We start from the raw sequence: 17,924 nt of genomic DNA, 5'->3' as shown, positions 1-17,924 counted from the left end.
CACAAGTTTGAGCCGTGGGACTGGAGCGGTGCCAAAAACGGTGAATACACCGGAGGATGAGTATATGACCAGGGCAGGGGACTTGCGCTAAAAGCACCACTCCAGCGGTGAGGAAAAAAAATGTGTCCACTAGAAGATAATTGAGAGAAGCCAAAAGAGTCATCACATGACCGCCTGCTGACATCAGCGATGCTGGGGCAATTGTTACTGTACATGGGGGAACTCAGGGGACATTATTAAATGTTAAGTGGGCACAAGTGGGGCTGTATTTCTATGTAAGGAGCACAGTGGTGGCAGTATTATATTGGGCGGTAAGGGGAGCACGGTTATTGTACCACACAGTAGGTGCAGTAATAGGGACACATACGGCAGCAGCGGCACCGTATTGGGGTATCAGCAAGATGAGGAGTTTGTGCAGGTTCGGGATAGATATGGACAGTGCAGGAAATGTGAGAAGTCAAATGTGTTGTGGTTTGTAATCTTTGCAGACAAGTCCTGGCTGGAGAAGTTGTTATGTCGGTCTGGGCCAGGTGGAAAAGACGGGAAACGTGAACAACTCCATAAGAATGAATGTCAGCTGTAAGTCACCATCTATAACTGTGCTGTGATCTCTTATATGGTTGGCAGCTCTGGTATCTACCACTATATGGTCTCCACAATCACAGCGCGGTCATCTGCTGATGCTCCCCTATACTTACAATTAGGGAGCGCAACGTAGCTGTAGTCAGTAGTACCTGGTTAGGGACCCACTCAGATTTTTCGTCCCTCCTAAGCTGAAACCCTAGTTACGCCTCTGGTAGTGACACATTTGACAACAAAGACAAATTGCTAGGTGAGGGTGGAGGTGGTGGGTCCAATTTTGGCAGGGTTTTTTGCCTCCGGGTCTTCGTCCTGGTGGCAATCTGTTTTTTTTTGTCCTGTTTTTTCGGCCGAGTGGGAGTGGTGGCCTCTGTAGCAGTCTTCTGGCGTACTGCTGGAGACTGGGCAGCTGTTATGAATTGGTCACCGTGGAGGTAAAACCTAAACAAGCTAAGCCCCAGAAAAACCAGAGAGGTTGGTAACTATGCAGATTGCAGATCCCTGATCCTAACCACACAACTAGCAGCAGCCGTGGTGCGTACCTACGATGAACCTAGACGCCTCATCACGGCCGGAGGACTAAATAAGCCTAAAGCAAGAAAAGGGGAAAACTAACTGCCCCAGAGCAGACCCAAAGGAATAGACAGCCCCCACACATGTATTGACGGTGAAACAAGATGAAAACACAAACATAGGCAGGAAAAAAGGCTGAGCAAACGATGGGGCCCAAACTAACTAGAAAGGATAGGAAAGGAAAGACACTGTCTGCAATCTGCAAAAAAACCCTACAAAAATAATGTCCAACACTTCTGATAACAAAATTAATCCTGAAGTCACTAGACTTCTCCCACTATATCAGCACTCTGAAATATTCTGAGGCAGAGCAAAAAGAGGCCAATCTAATAAGGGACAAAAAGCAACTTATTAAGAGCCAAACACAATGTAGCTAAACAAAACAAAACAATGGACACGAATACTTACATTACAGGCAGTAGTCCAACAGCACAGGACAGGGACAGACAGCAGCACCAGGAAAGACAGCAGCACCAGGAAAGACAGCAGCACCAGGACAGACAGCAGCACCAGGAGACAACCAGTCTAAAAGGAACAGAAAAAAAATTAGTACAAAAGAACAGACTGCAGTGAGAGAGACATACATTTTCAAAGGCTCCATACTTATGTGGTAATAGCAGGTACACAGGATGCAGTGACGAGACGCGAGACAGAAATGACTTTAAGCGTTAACTTTTATAGATAAATGCCGTTAGGGCTATTGTTACGCAACCAACAGAATAACAGTAGTTGACTTCACAGGGAGCCAATACACATAAACAAGGATTGAGAGAACACGACTAATCCGGCAAAGACCGGTCACTATATGGTCACGGAATGGCCGACTACGGGTCCTTAGTCACTATGTATCACTTATCCGTCCTGACGTCCCTCGGTGTTCTGTTCCACGGTGTGTCTGCATCGCAGCCACTGGGCCCAGCCGCTGAAGATCTGTAGTAGTCCTCGGGCGTTCCGACGCCCAGGAGGAGTAGGGGCACAACAGGCCCGCGGAGAGTTTTTTGTCAGGATGTCCCCCAGCGGAGGCAGCGTGATAACGCCTGGGAGTGGGAGAGGGGAGGCCGCAACTCCCTGACAGGGACTGGCAGCGGCGGTGATAAGTGGCGGTTGATAGGCCATGGGAGCAGTCTGAGGCTGCACTGGATGATCCGCAGTGGGCACAGGCCCAATCTCTACCGCGGACTGGAGCGGGGCGGTGGCAGCTGCATGCGGCAAAGGAGGAGTCACCGCCGCGGTCAGGAGTGAAGCGGCGGTGGCTGCGGGCAGCAGCGAGGAGGCCGCAGCCACGAGCTGGAGTGAGGCAGCGTCGGCTGCGGACGGCTGTGGGTAGGCCACAGCTGAGAGCTGGAGTGAGGCAGCAGTCTTCTTTTGTCGGTAAGCTCGGCGCCGTCTCCCTGCGGTCCACCGAGAGTCTCCCTCCTGTCGCTGTTCTCCTCTCTGGAAGCTGCTTGTGGCTCTCACTCTGTCCCTCCCCAAGTCTCCACCTCCTTCTCCCTCGTTCTGCTGACTCACACAGTCTGGCCCTCTCCGCCCCTCTTCTCTGGACTCCTCCCCCATCTGCCCTGTCAGTCTCAGCAGTCCATCCCCTAGCTCTGCTCCCTGGAAATAGATCCCCAGGAACCTGGAAGACGGTCCCCTTGGTTCTGGCCCGGGTACTCGGCGGAGGCCTCTCCTCCTACACTCCCCCAATCCTGTATGCTCGCCAGTCCTCGGGTGAGGGTCTTGGTAGGCTCGGGTTGGCCTTTTGAGACAAACGTTCCTGTTGCCATACGAACTGATCCTGTTCGTAGCGTTCGGGGGGTTTGCCAGCTGTTGACCGCTCGGAGCGTCTTAGTTCGACTGTGGTGGAGCTTTCTGGGGTGGTGGCCGGTGGTGGACTGGCCAATTCTGGTGGGCTGGCGTGACTTGCTGAGATATTGTTCCTTGGATGGCCCGCTTGTACCGCTGGGTTATCTTCTTCGTCATCTAGGTCGCAGACCGTGGGCATTGGTTCGGGGGCCTGAGGAGTGGGTTCGGGTTGCACGGGATCGTTGGATGTTCAGGGCCGCAACATATTACGGTGCACAGTACGAGTGGGAAGTGCCCCATCCCTTTCAGGTCGTAACTTGTGCACAGGCCCATCAGGGCTTATTCGGCGCAATACTCGGTAAGGACTCTCTTCTCACCGGGGTTCTAGCTTGTTCTGGGGGCGCTGGTCTAGTACGAGTACTCGATCCCCAGTCTGAATGTCGGTGGGTGGAGGTAGAGTCCCCCCTGGGTGCTCTAAGTCCTGGAGCTTTGTCTGGACGATGCGGGGAAGGGTCTGTAGCCGGTGTCGGTGGTTTCGGACCCATGATGACACTCCAGACCAGGGTTGGGGTTCCTCTGGGTTTAGTTCTACCTCTGTGATCCCTTTGCCTTCTCGCCCGAATAGCAGTGAGTAGGGGGTATAGCCAGTAACTCGGTGCACCCGGTTTTTATAGACCCACACTAGTTCAGGGACATACTCAGGCCAGCGGGCCTTCCGGTCACTCTCCAGGGTAAGCAACATTTGAATTAATGTCCGATTAAAGTGCTCGCAGGCCCCGTTTCCCTGTGGGTGGTATGGTGTGGTCCGAGATTTATTGATACCATAGAGACAGTGTAGCTCCTCCATGACCTTCCCCAGGAAGCATGCTCCCTGATCTGAATGTATCCGTTGAGGGAAGCTGTACACTTGGATAAAGTTCTTGCATATTGCATAGGCGGCTGACTCCGCAGTTTGATCTTGGGTGGGGGTTACCATGGCAAATTTGGTGAAGTGATCCACCATGACGAGATGCTCATACCCCTGGTATGCAGGGCCAATGGTCACATAATCCACCGTCAAGAGCTCGAGGGGTGCCTATGTCACTATGTCGTTGTGCGGGTGGTTTAGCTATTTCGCATAGGCGGCGGGCCCAGCAAGTTTCTTCCACAGCAGCGTGAAAGCACGGATGGTAAACTATCTGCTGCAACCATTGCAAGGTTTTCTGGACTCTAAAGTGAGCCCCCTTTTCGTGGGCTTCCCGTGCCAGTTCACCGAGTTGGGCTCTGGGCACGACTACCAGCCAAGTTGTTGCAGACGTTGCCCGTGATACTGTTTTACGATACAACAGTCCTTTCTTGACTAGTTTCTCCCATTGGCATAGCATCAGCAACATATCCTGAGATGAAGTCTGTCTCTGGGCGTCAGTGGGTAGTCTGCCAGTGGTCACCCATCGGTGTAGGAGCCCACTTTCTTCATCTTGCTGCTGTTGGATCCATCTGTCACGTGATTGCTCCAGCACACCCCTTGGGGGTCCTTCTTGCGTGGCAGCCGTGAGGACGGCGGCGGTGAGGGCATACGGTGTCTCTTCTCCTTCCAATTTGTCATCTCGACTTTTCCCTGGCGTTGTGTGCCAGATCCTGGAGAGAGCATCCGCATGCACATTTTCTGCTCCTCTTTTGTAGAAGATCTTATAGTTGAACTTGGCCATCCGGGCCACCCATCGCTGTTCCAGAGCCCCCAATTTGGCATTTTCCAGGTGGGCCAGCGGGTTGTTGTCGGTCCGCACCACCACTTCGGAGCCCGAAAGGTACTCTGTGAACCGCTCCGTCATGGCCCACAGTACCGCCAGGAGCTCGAGCTTAAAGGAGCTGTAATTGTCAGGGTTTCGCTCGGAGTCATGAAGTGATCGGCTACCATACGCGATTACTCTCTCGGCCATCCTGAACTTGTGACAATACAGCCCCTAGCCCGTGGAGGCTCCCGTCGGTGTGTAGTATGAATGGTTGCAAGAAATCCGCATAAGATAACACTGGGGCACCCGAGAGCGCAGCCTTAAGGTCTTGGAAGGCCTCTTTTTGCGGTTGTTGCCACTGGATTTTCTGTCCATTCGCCCCGGCAGGAGCCACCTTTAGCAGGTCCTGCAGGGCTCGGGCCCGGCGTATAAATTTCTTTACGAAACGATGATAGTATCCAGCCAGCCCCAGGAAGGCCCGCACATCTTTTATCGTCTCAGGGGTAGGCCATCCCTGAATGGCAGCAACCTTTTCCAGAGACGGTCTAACACCCTCAGCAGAGACGACATGCCCCAGATATTCAATCTGGGTGCGAAACAGGTGGCATTTCTGGGGCTTCACCTTCAACCCATAGTTCTGCAGCTGGCCGAGCACCTGCCCCAACCGCGGCAGGTGGTCCTCAAACGTGGCGGCATAGATGATTATGTCTTCCAGGTATATCAGCATGGCCTCGAAGGTGAGATCCCCCAGACACCGCTCCATCAGCCGCTGAAAGGTCCCCGGGGCATTGGCCAGACCGAACGGCATTCGATTGAACTCGAACAGTCCCATAGGAAGAATGAATGCCGTCTTAGCCCTGTTTTCTTCCGACATCAGCACCTGCCAATACCCGCTGGCCAGATCTAACGTTGAAAAGTACTTTGCCTTCCCCAAGGCGGACAGGGATTCTTCTATACGAGGCAACGGGTACGAGTCTTTGATGGTACAGGCATTCAGCTTTCTATAGTCCACGCCAAAATGCAGGGTGCCATCCTTTTTGTGGACCAACAGGAAGGGAGCCGCCCAGAGGCTCTGGCTCTCTCGTATGACCCCCTTCCGCAGCATTTGGGCCAGTAAAGTTTTTACCTCCTGGTATAGTTGGGGAATTTGTCTGTATCGTTCCCGTATGGGGGCCATTCCTGCTGTGGGAATTCCGTGCGTGATGGCTGTGGTGCATCCAAAATCATCCTCGTGGCTAGCGAATACCCCATAATACTGTCCTAGTAGTGTTTCTACCTGGAGAAGTAGGGCAGGAGCCAGGCCAGAGAGTTCAGCCCGCATTCTTTCCAGGATGTTTCAGGACTTTTCCTAAGTCGAGGTCTCGGCAGCCTGCAGAGTTCGAATAGTCACTGCCTAAGGGTCCTCGGGTTGCACCTTCAATTGGACCATAGGGCCTGGCAGCACCTCTTCCAACGGCCTCACCAGCTTGGCCGGGGCCTTAAGACGATGTCTTGGTCTTCTAGGTTGACACTGGGCACCAGGATGGTCCCTCTCCGCACAGTGGCCAGGGAGCGGGCCACCAGTATGCCAGGAGGCAGGCGTTCCGAGTAGCATGGCTCCACCTGCATCTCCACGCCCTCCAAAGGCACCGGGGCCTGGATGGGCAGGGCCACCACTGTCTACCCGGGGGGGGCAGCATGAGTGGGGGAGCAGCTGGCGCAATGATGTTGCCCAGTGCCTCGCCCTTCTGGCAGTCCTGGAGAACTCGCGCCTCCCGCACCAACTGCTGGAAGACCTGCCTTTGGGCCGTGCGGGAACCCCACTGGTTCAGTCTTTTGCGTGGGGTCATTGAGGAGTAAATTGCCAAACTCCCGCAGGATGTTCATGCCCAGAATAACTGGATGTTTGTCATTGGTTTCTCCATGACTCAGGACCCCTCCCTGGCGTCCGAGGGATTTGCCACACAGCGTCATCTGTACCCAAACCACCCCGGTGACAGGGACCGGTAATTGATTGGCGGCTACCAGTTTTATCATGGGTCCCCACTGGGGTCTCACTGCCTCAGGGAAATGCTGCCAAAAGTAAGTTGCAGGCATGGTCGTTACTTGCGATCCCGTGTCCACTAGGCACCATACGGCATGGCCCTCGACTTCTGCCCATACCACCAGACACCTGGCGACCAGATCTTCAGGACTTCCACCACCACGTCGTGGCTTCTGGCTCCCAGCGGCGTTCCCCCAGCCCGGAGCCCTCTAGTTTAACGACGGCCGGGTTGGGTGCCTCCCATACTGCGGACAATCTCGTGCGAAGTGGCCCAGCTCCCCGCACTCATAGCACTGGGGCTGTGAGGGCTGGCCGCACTGAGCATTGCGAGGCCCCCAGGGCCCGGGATTGAAACTAGGCCGCCCAGACGTGACCTCGGTTCTTCTCTTCACTTCGGCCAACTCGCCCCTGATGTTCTTCAGCTCTTGTTTCATCTCTTCTATCCATTGGGGCTCTCCGACAGCAGTCTCACCGGCCTCCACACTCCGGACCTTCCCCACGGGGACCGTCATTCCCTGCTCCTGCTCTCGTGCACGCGCCTGACTTCCCACCTCAGAGAAAGCTAAATGTGGGTTAACTCAGACCTGCTCTCCTAGTGCCTGCTTTATCAACGGGTCTCGGAGTCCAGTCACTAACAAGTTGCGTAGGGTAATGTCGATGGGTCCTACCCCTACGCCGTCCTTCCGCTCGATGGCCGTGTATAACTCTTGGAGGACATTCATATACTAGGTGATAGTCTCCCCCTCTCCCTGCATTCAACTGAACAACCGGGTCCTCAACTCTCCCACATCTGTCGGATCCCCATGGGTCTCTTCCAGTATCCACAAGACCCTAGCAAAGGTGTTGCGGTGTCCCAGGGACCTCAACATTACTGAATCCCGGGCCTCCCCTTCTAATGCTATGAGAGCTACCTCGGCTTCCAGGTCAGGGGTCATCGGATGCATTCGGAAGAGGCATCGGATTCGCTCTGCCCAGCTCCACAGCATGGTGTTGGAGCCTGAGAACCTGGGCAGGTTGTTTAGCATAGCCCCCAGAGAAATGCTGGGCCGGGGTCCCTGGTTGCTTGCTGTGTCTATGGCCCCGCTCTGGCCTGGGGTGCCGCTGTCCGCGCTCGGAGACTGCATCCTGCCAACTACGCCAAATGTGGTAATAGCAGGTACGCAGGATGCATTGACGAGACGCGAGACAGAAATGACTTTAAACATTAACTTTTATAGATAAATGCCGTTAGGGCTATTGTTACGCAACCAACAGAATAACAGTAGTTGTCCTGGCAGGGAGCCAATACACATAAACAAGGATTGGGAGAACACGAATAATCCGGCAAAGACCGGTCACTATATGGCCGCGGAATGGCCGACTACAGGTCCTTAGTCACTATGTATCACTTATCCGTCCTGACATCCCTCAGTGTTCTGTTTCACGGTGTGTTTGCGTCGCAGCCACTGGGCCCAGCCACTGAAGATCTGGCTTAGTCTTCGGGTGTTCCTACGCCCAGGAGGAGTAGGGGCACAACAGGCCCGCGGAGAGTTCTTTGGTGGGTTGTCCCCCCAGTGGAGGCAGCGGGATACAGCCTGGGAGTGGGAGAGGGGGAGGCCGCAACTCCCTGACAGGGACTGGCAGCGGTGGTGATAAGTGGCGGTTGATAGGACATAGGCGCAGTCTGAGGCGGTTGAAACAGCTCCCTGGTCAAGCCCCTGAGAACTAGGTTCAAGTCCCAGGGGGTACCTGACTACGGAGTCTGGGACGGATGCTGAGGTTATGAATCGCTTGATCCATCGATGGTTTGCCAGATGTTCGTCGTAGAATGAACTAAGGGCTGACACCTGAACCTTTAAAGTAGTAGGTGTGAGCCCCAGATCTAGGCCGTCTTGAAGGAACTCTAAGATCTGTGCGATTAGGATGGAAGCGATCTGGAGCATTTGGGGAACACCAAGATGAGAACTTCTTCCAAACCTTCCCGTAAATAGTGTTAGTCACTGGTTTCCAACTCTTTCGTAGAGTTTGGATTACTTTTTCGGATAGGCCTTTAGAATTCCGGCTTCAGTAGCCAGGCCGCAAGGTTCATTTTGTGCGGGTCTGGGTGCAGTAGAGGGCCCTGGTGAAGGAGATTGGCCCTCTGGGGCAGAAGTATTGGACCTTCCTGAGCCATGTTTCGTAGGGCTCCGTACCAACTTCTCCCTGGCCATAAGGGAGCTACTAGGATTGTAGTGACTTGCTCTGCCCGTATCTTCTGCAGTGTTCTCCCTATCATTGGAATCAGAGGGAAGGCGTAAGCCAGATCGATCGGATGGGAGAAGGCATCTACTTTCCACGCTCCGTCGGTGGGACTGAGGGAAAAAAACATTTCCACCTTCGCGTTTTGACCGCTGGCAAAAAGGTCCACATTGGGATTTCCCCACCTTGACACCAGAGACAAAAAAACTGTTTGGTTTAGGCTCCATTCCCGGGATGAACATCATTCCTGCTGAGGAAGTCTGCCTCCACATTGTCCGATGCCCTTAGATGTACTGCTGATATGGACAGCAAGTGTTTCTCTGCCCAAGAAAAAATTCTTGCAGCCCCCAATTTTAGGTTGAAGAATTTCGTGCCTCCTTGGTGACGGATGTAGCACACTGTAGTCATATTGTCTGAGCAGATGCGTACATGACGGTTTTGGACAAGGGTTGAAGCTGCCTTCAACGTTTCTTCTACAGCTTTCAGTTCTCTCAAATTTGAGCAGCTGGCTCTGACGTCTGGGGGCCATATCCCCTGGAAGTGTGATTTCTCCACTATAGCACCCCAGCCTCTCTGACTGGCATCTGTGGTGACGATTTTCAGGGGGAGCTGATCCCAGCTGACACCCCGCTGGAGAATCTGGTAGTTCAGCCACCATAGGAGGGACGCCTTCACATAACCTGGAAGAGGGGTTCTCTTGGTCAGTGTATTCCGACATTTCTTCGAGCATCGGAGTACATAGGACTGAAGGATCCGAGTATGGGCTTGAGCCCAGGAGAAGGCTTGGATGCATGCTGTAAGCGAACCTAGGATGGACATTGAGTCTCTCAGGGTTGGTGCCCTCTGGTCTCTGAACTTGTAGACTCTCTGAACAAGGTAGAGCTGTCGTTCCCTGGGTAGAAAAGATGTTCGCTTTTCTGAGCCCAGGAGTATCCCCAAGAATTTTTTCTTTGCAGAGGGATGAAGGTCTGATTTCTCCAGGTTGGGAATCCAGCCCAACGACTGTAAAATTTCCAGAGATTTCTCTACGTCCTGGTTCAGGCGAGATATGGATGGAGCTATTATTAGAAGGTCGTCTAGGTATGGGACAATGCAGATCCCCTGCTGGCGAATGAAGATCATTGCCTCTGCCATCACCTTGGTAAACACTCCTCGGCTGATGACACCCCGAACAGCAGGACATTGAACTGGTAGTGGTTGACCTGGGACACCGCAAACCTGAGGAATCTCCTGTGGTCTGGATGAATCGGGACGTGTTAGTAAGCGTCCTTCAGGTCTATAGTGGCCATCACCCAATTTTGTCCTATGAGGGGGATTGCTGATTTGACCGACTCCATCTTGAATCGTCTGCACTTCACCACTCGGTTCAAGGGCTTTAAGTTTATTATAACCCTGTGCTTCCCTGAGGGTTTTACAATTACAAAGAGGCGAGAGTAGTGGCCTCTTCCTATCTCCTGTTGTGGAACTGGGGAGATCGCTCTTGCTTGCAGAAGTGTTTTTCTGTCTGACAGCAAGGATCTTTGGAGGTGCGCCTGTAGGGAGGTTATTCTCAGGCATTGAGGGGGGAGGACTCTCGAATTCCAATCTCAGTCCATCACGAATAGTGCGAAGAATCCATTGGTTTGAGGTTATTGACTGCCATTGATCTATGAAATTCGAGTCCGCCCCCCGATCGGAATGCTGTCATTGTTTGTCCATAGGGTTTTGTTGTTGTTGTTGGGGGGCCAGAATATTTCTGCCCTTACCTCTTTTGGATAACTCCACCGGCCCGTTTTGCCCTTCCCTTTCAAATCTCTCTGGGAGGGCTGGTCACGGGGGGGGGGGGGGGACGAAAAAAATCGTTTCCTAGGTTTCTTTTGTTCTGGAAGCAACTTCTTTTCCGTGGCTTTCTCCAGGATGTCATCGAGAGCTGGGCCAAATATATAATTTCCCTGGAAGGGAAACGCACAGAGTTTTGTTTTTGACGTAAAGTCTCCTCCCCAAGATTTCAGCCAGTGTTCTTCTGGCTGAGTTAGAGAGGACCGCAGACTTTGCTGCTACTCGTATGGATTCCGCAGAAGCATCAGCTAGGAACCCTGTTGCTTTTTGTAATAGGGGAAGAGAGTCAAGGATTTCTTCCCTGGAGGTCCCTTGAGTGAGGTAGTCTTCCAGCGTACGCAGCCAGCGAAATAGGGACCTGGCTACACACGTAGCTATATTGGCCTTAAGCAGGGTTGTGGGGGCATCCCAGGATTTCCTGAGCAGGCTCTCCGTTTTCCGATCCATGGGATCCTTGAGCTGAGATGAATCTTCGAATGGAAGAGCCGTTCTCTTAGTCACCCTGGACACCTGCACATCCAGATTAGGGACCTCCCATAGGGAGCAATCTCCCACTAAGGGAAACCGATTTCTCAGATCTGAGGGGACACTAAGCCCCTTCTCGGGGAGGGCCCATTCCTGCATAACCAGGTTTCGGATGTTTTCGTGAATGGGGAAACCCCTTTTGGTCTTTGGGCTTCAGGCCCCCAAACATTTGATCCTGAATAGAGCATTCCACTTCCGCCTCCTCAAATCCCATATAATCCCTTACCATATTAACTACATCCCCCATGTCCTCAGACGAGAAGTAGTATTTTTTGTTATCGGGTTTGGTGCGGAAGTGGAACTCTCATTTTCCCGTGCATCCTCTGAGTTAGAGGTATCAATTTCGCCCGAGTCCGATTCCACAGGGGCCGCTTTCCTTTTCCTAGCAGGAGGGGGCTGTGGCGTCGGGGTCTGGGCAACAGTCATCATAGAAGTTTGGACTTCTTGTTTGATGAGGGTTTTTATACTGTCCAGTGGGGAGGGCTGCTCTGCATGTATTACGTCATCCGTGCAGGGCTGACATAGCTTCTTCCTAAATGCCGAGGGAAGTTTGGTACCACACACACACTTGCAGCTTGGTTTCTTTATAGGTTCAGGGGCCTTGTCTCCCTAAAACAGAGAGAGAAGGCATACTAAGTCACCTCAGAGACCACCCGGACAGAATAAAGGCGGGACCCACCCAGCTACTTACAGAAGGAGGGTGAACGCTGGGCTCCGCAGAAGCAGATCATGAGGGCTTATCGCCGATCATGGTCCGTCTGTCACAGTCACCTGTACAGAAATGGCCTGATCTGGACGCACCCAGACCAGGGTTTTAATAGCTGAGGTCCAATCCAGCGTGTTCCGTGCTCCTCTCCTGGTCCACAGGTGGGGGTCATTGTAATCACCCCTCCTCGTAGCTGATTCTGCAGCTGCAGCGGCCATCCCATTCCCCCACCCCGTTTGGGGTCGCTGGCTCCGCCTCCTTGTCCCAGTCCAGCCTCTTGCTTAGCAGCCGGTCGGTGTGACGATGGGGGTCAGTAGAGCCACTGACGGGGGCCCGAGACGCTATCGGCAGCCCGGTAATATCGGCCGCATAAACGTTCCAGCCAGGAACGCAGGAGGGAGGCAAACCCGTAAGTTCGGCGCTAGTCCCTCCGTCACTTCTGGTGCGCGCATGCGCCTGCCGCATGGGGAGGAGGATGCCGGGGAGCTCATAGAGGATCCCGGCCGCACATCACCGCCTCGCTTTACCCCGCAAAGGGGCGCAGGAGAGGCGGACAGGGGTCCCGAGCCTCACCGAAGCGCAGATGGGAGCAACCATCACGCGGAGGAGAGCGGAGCCCCCGACCGTTGGCCGCCAAGCTCCAGGAAATCGTAGTAGTGCCTCCGGTCGCCGGCCACGGCAGCACTATCCGGATCTCTTCATGCCCCATAGGGGACAGGAAAAACACTGGAGGTAGTAGGAAGGGGAGGGTTAATTTAACCTCTTGTGCATTTCCTGTCCCCCATTAGGGCGGGGAGACATCCTCCAATAAGGCTGTCGTGGAAGGTGACTAGAGAAAACTACTTTTTAGGCACACTGCAAAGCTCAGAAGAAGCGCCATGTTCAGATTTTGCTGGACTGATTTGAGGGTGCATGTCAAATTGGGAGAGCCCCTGAAGTGCCAGAATTGGAGAACCTCCCATAAGTGACCCCATTTTACAAACACACCTCCCACTGAATTAATCTATGGGTGAAGTGATCATATTGACACCACAGGTGTGTCATAAAATTTCATACCATTGAAAAGTGAAGAAAAAATAATTACATTAGCATAAAAATGTTGTTTTAGTATTGCTTAGCCATGCGGCGAGACTCAGGAGGGACGGAGCGCTATTTTCCTCCTGGAGTGCAGGTATTTCGAGAATTCTTTGCGGACTCCATATACAGAGACAGTAAGTGCTAGAATAGCAGAATGACCCTTAAGTAAAAGCATTCTGGCAATTATACCCTTTTGGAATTTATCTACAGGTATAGGGACGATTTTGACTCCATGGGTATTTTCCAGAACAAGCAGCTGTGGATGTTGCTTAGTGAAAATTGAAAACTGCCATTGTGGCGCCCGTACGTTGCAGTCACCAGTATGTGGTAGTAACCAGCTCATGCTTCTGTAGACACACAACTGTAAAGTAGCTTGCCTGTTATCACTACAGAAATGCCAAACATGTGGACGCTAAATGTGGTTTAGCACACTGTGGTGATCAGAAAGGGCATTTGGATTTGGGAGCGCAGAATTTGCTGACGTTCTTTTGGGAGGCAAGGAGCCAAAGCACTTTTCCAGAGCCTTTGTGCTACCAGTAACATGGAAGCCACCTAGATTTCCATTTGTGGATTTATTTGAAGGTTTTGTAGGGAACATTTTTCATAACATTTGGGATCACATTTATCCAGCTCTCTGCACTGAGCACTTACTCTTTGCATCTAAAACTGTTAGTGACAGGATTCAGATGAAACCTCCAAGTTATTCACTATAATGCAGCAGCAGAGTTACTCTGGACTCTGTTTGGAGATGTCCTTCTTTTCAGAAGTGCACAAAACTGTGGTTGACTGCGCTTTTATGTGCACCTATATAGACAATGCCAGATCATAGGAAGCCACACTGCATCCACAGTGACTCCTTCTGAATCATTATAGGTAATCATCCAACAGACGTTCCATCTGAATCTCGTCTTTCAGAGATTTACAAGTAAACCCCGGAGAAAACGCTCAGCATAGAGCGCAGAATAAATATGAGTCAAGCGTGATCTTTGGGAGGCAGAAAGAACAAATCAACAGCAGGTGAAAAATTGGTTTTATTTTTCTAATGCTGCTCATCATGTGGTATAAGTGATTAGGTGACCTTTTTCTTTGGGTAAGTGCGAGTACAGCGATACCAGATATGGAGACACAGGGGTCAGTGGGTGCCCAAGATGATGTAAAATTATAGAGTTTCACACTTCCGCTGACTCACCAGGATAAGAGCAGCTGTGACTTCAGAGCTTTCAAGGGCTGCTTACTCCACCAGTGTAATACAAAGGAGGAGGTAGCAACAAGCCTAGAAAGCTGACAGTCCATTGAGGCACAAGGCCAGGTGACCAGAGGGTCACATCCTTGCTTCTCCGAATATCTCCATGGAGCCAGGTGACCGATTGGTGCCAATTCTGGTTTTCCCAAATGTATCCATGGGGCTCTGGTGACTGGTGGTTCCAAAATCCTGACTACCCAAACATATCTTTGGTACAGTGATGGTTAATGGAGCAGATCTTTATCCTTTCAGCTGGGGTCGTGGTCCCCTAAGCTGGCATCCTGTAAAATGTCAAATCTGTTTCCCTCGTGATGGAGCCATGATCTGGCAGCTATCCTGTAGTGTTCCTGGAGAGAACGCTTTTTGTTGCAAAAACTGCATCGCCATATTTTGAGAGCTATAATTTTTCCATAGTTTTGCTGACAGTCATGTGAGGGCTTGTTTTTTTGCAGGAGGAGTTGATGTTTACTGGTATAATTTTTGGACACATGACATTTTGTGATCGCTTTATATTCCAATTTTTGAGAGGCAGAAAGAACAAAAAAAAGTAATTCATATATTTGTTTTTTATGCTATTTTGCATGTAGTAAAATTGATGAGTGAGTTTTATTCTTTGGGTCAGTACAATTACAGCAATACCTCATTTATATTCTTTTATGCTTTAGTGCTTTTACACTAAAACTTTTATTCTAAAAAGAATCGCTATAACTTTATTTTTCTCCTGACAGAACCATATGGCGGCTTGTTTTTTTGCAAGACAATACGTTTTCAGCTGTACAATTTTTATGTAGATTGCTTTTTTATCACTTATTTTTCCACTTTTTGTTCAGCAATATGATGAAAAAGCATAGTTTTTTGCCTTGTTTTTTTTTTTGTTTTTACAGTGTTCATTGAAGGGGATAGTGGGACAGTTTTATAGGTCATGTGGTTCCAGAAGGGGCGATACCAAATGTGTGGACTTTTTATATTAAACAAAAATAAAATGTATTTATTGGATTAATCATTTCTTTTTTTTTTTGTTCTTTATTTTGTGATAAAAAAAATATTTTTACAAATTACTTATTTATTTTAACTCTTTTACATTGTCCCCTGTTGGGACATCAACTGTACAATGACAGATCGCTCATCTAGCTGATCACAGCACAATATCTATATGGTGGTATGTGGGAACACAGCTCCTGCGCACCTTATACCGGTATATATACAACGCAAGGCGGGAATGGGTTAAACAATGCTGTCTATGAATGGACAATGAGCCAAGTTGCACACTTTCAAATACTTGCCTCTTCCTACACAGACAATAGGAAATATTCCTTCTAGTAAAGACCATTTGCTATCCCCTCTATAAGCTGAGAATCCAGGAGCTATAAGGTGCCAGGATTGACACCTACCTCCAGCAAAAGCCACTTTGTGCTTACAATACTGGTATATCCAGTTTCACCCTTTTGTCAACTAAATGTAACTCTACTGCCTGATTGATTTCCCTTGTTATTTATTTCCTTCACATTCTACATGAGTTTTTAGATGAGGAAGAAGATACGATTCCCAGGAATAACATTTCCCACATTCTGAACATAAAAATGGTTTCTACCCTGTATGAGTTCTCTGATGTGCAACAAGCCTTGATCTCGAATTATAACATTTTCCACATTCTGGACATGAATATGGCTTCTCTCCTGTGTGAATTTGCTGATGCATGAGGAAATGTGTTTTCTGCTTGAAACATTTCCCACATTCTGGACATGAATATGGCTTCTCTCCTGTGTGGATTCTTTGATGTTTAACAAGATCTGATCTCTGGATAAAACATTTCCCACAGTCTGAACATGAAAATGGCTTTTCTCCTGTGTGAGTTCTCTGATGTTTGACAAGACATGATTTCTCTGTAAAACATTTACCACATTCCGGACACAAATATGGCTTCTCCCCTGTGTGACTTCTGTAATGTCCAAGCAATTTTGACTTCTCGTGAAAACATTTCCCACATTCTGAACATGATAATGGCTTTTCTCCTGTGTGGGTTCTCTGATGTTTGACAAGATATGATTTCTCTGTAAAACATTTCCCACATTCTGGACATAAAAATGGCTTCTCCCCTGTGTGACTTCTGTAATGTCCAAGCAATTTTGACTTCTCGTTAAAACATTTCCCACATTCTGAACATGATAATGGCTTTTCTCCTGTGTGGGTTCTCTGATGTTTGACAAGACATGATTTCTCTGTAAAACACTTCCCACATTCTGGACATGAATATGGCTTCTCTCCTGTGTGAATTCTCTGATGATTGAGAAGACTTGATTTCTGAATAAAACATTTCCCACATTCTAGACATGGATATGGCTTCTCTCCTGTGTGACTTCGCTGATGCATAAGGAAATGTGCTTTCTGGTTGAAACATTTCCCACATTCCGAACATGAAAATGGCTTTTCTCCTGTGTGAATTCTCTCATGTGTAAGCAATTTAGATTTATATTTAAAATATTTCCCACATTCTGAACAGGTAAATGATTTCTTCTCTGTGGGAATTATTTGATGCTCAACATCACTTTTGCGGCTTTCATTTTGCTTAACAGTCTGTGATGAATCCAAAGAGGTGACTGATTGAAAAGGCTCCGATGATTGATTTTTGCTCTGAAGGGCTGGAGGTATAGCTGGAATAATGGCATGCTTTTCATAGGTATCTGGTTTGACACCACAGTCACCTGCCAAGAATAAAACGGATATTATTATTTTTCATTATCAATGCCTTATATTTTATATAATTTCTATATACATAATTCTATACAACTCAAAGTATAATGAAACGATGACCTAAGACAGTGGTGAGCCACCTGTTCACAAATCCCATGGTACTGAACCTCTAAAGTACAATCGACAAACATAATACACAAAAGTTTGAAGCAATAAAGGGAGGATTAAAAATAAGTTTTATTACATTACAATCTATAGCAACAGAAAAATATACACCATAAAAACATGTGAGATTCTTAAAGGGGTATTCCCATCTCTGGTCAACTACCTCAATATGTAGCAGGTGTAATAATAATATTAGGAAATATGTAGTATAGTTCTTCTGACTCGCTATGTTGCTCATCCCATGTGCAGGGCATTGCATTAGCTTAGATATCCATGGTTACTACCACTCATATAGTGACTGTTAGTTGCTAGTGAACATAACCATGGATACCTAAGCTACTGCAATGCCCTGGACATGGGGTAAGCGACATAGAAAATCAGAAAAACTATACCACATTTCTAATTTGAGGTATTTGCTATTATTACACCTACTATATTTTGGGATAGGATCTTGGAAATGAGAGTACCCCCTTAAGGCCTTCTTTACATGTCAGTGTGTCCAGTACGTGTGGTGACAGTTTTCATACGTACCGGAGACACTTCAACACATAGACCCATTAAAGTGAATGGATCTGCGCACATGTCAGTGTGTTTCCTCGGACCGTGTGTCTTTGGGCAAGGCATGCTGTGGCATGACTGTTTGTTAGCAGCAGAACGGCCACAAAATGTCTCGCACACGTGCACACTAATGACACATGGATGACAACTGTGTGTCCTCATTGACACGTACTGGCGCCTGGGAATCAGCGGTACTGTTCGCGCTGATCTCCGGCTCCAGGTGTTGAAAACAGCTCACGTCATTGTACCCTG

The 17,924-nt window shown here is 49.6% G+C and overlaps 1 pseudogene; it reads right to left on the bottom strand.

Moving 5' to 3' along the window:
- The window catches only part of LOC141094357 (uncharacterized), a 93,359-nt pseudogene that overhangs the window by 61,560 nt on the left and 13,875 nt on the right, over nucleotides 1-17,924 (bottom strand).

The sequence above is a fragment of the Dendrobates tinctorius genome, unplaced genomic scaffold (genome assembly GCF_039654945.1).
Source record: "Dendrobates tinctorius isolate UK_male_01 unplaced genomic scaffold, ASM3965494v1 ptg000063l, whole genome shotgun sequence".
NCBI classification, from domain to species: domain Eukaryota; kingdom Metazoa; phylum Chordata; class Amphibia; order Anura; family Dendrobatidae; genus Dendrobates; species Dendrobates tinctorius.
The sequence above is the reverse complement of the archived record's forward strand: the minus strand, read 5'-3'. Positions and strand labels throughout refer to the sequence as shown.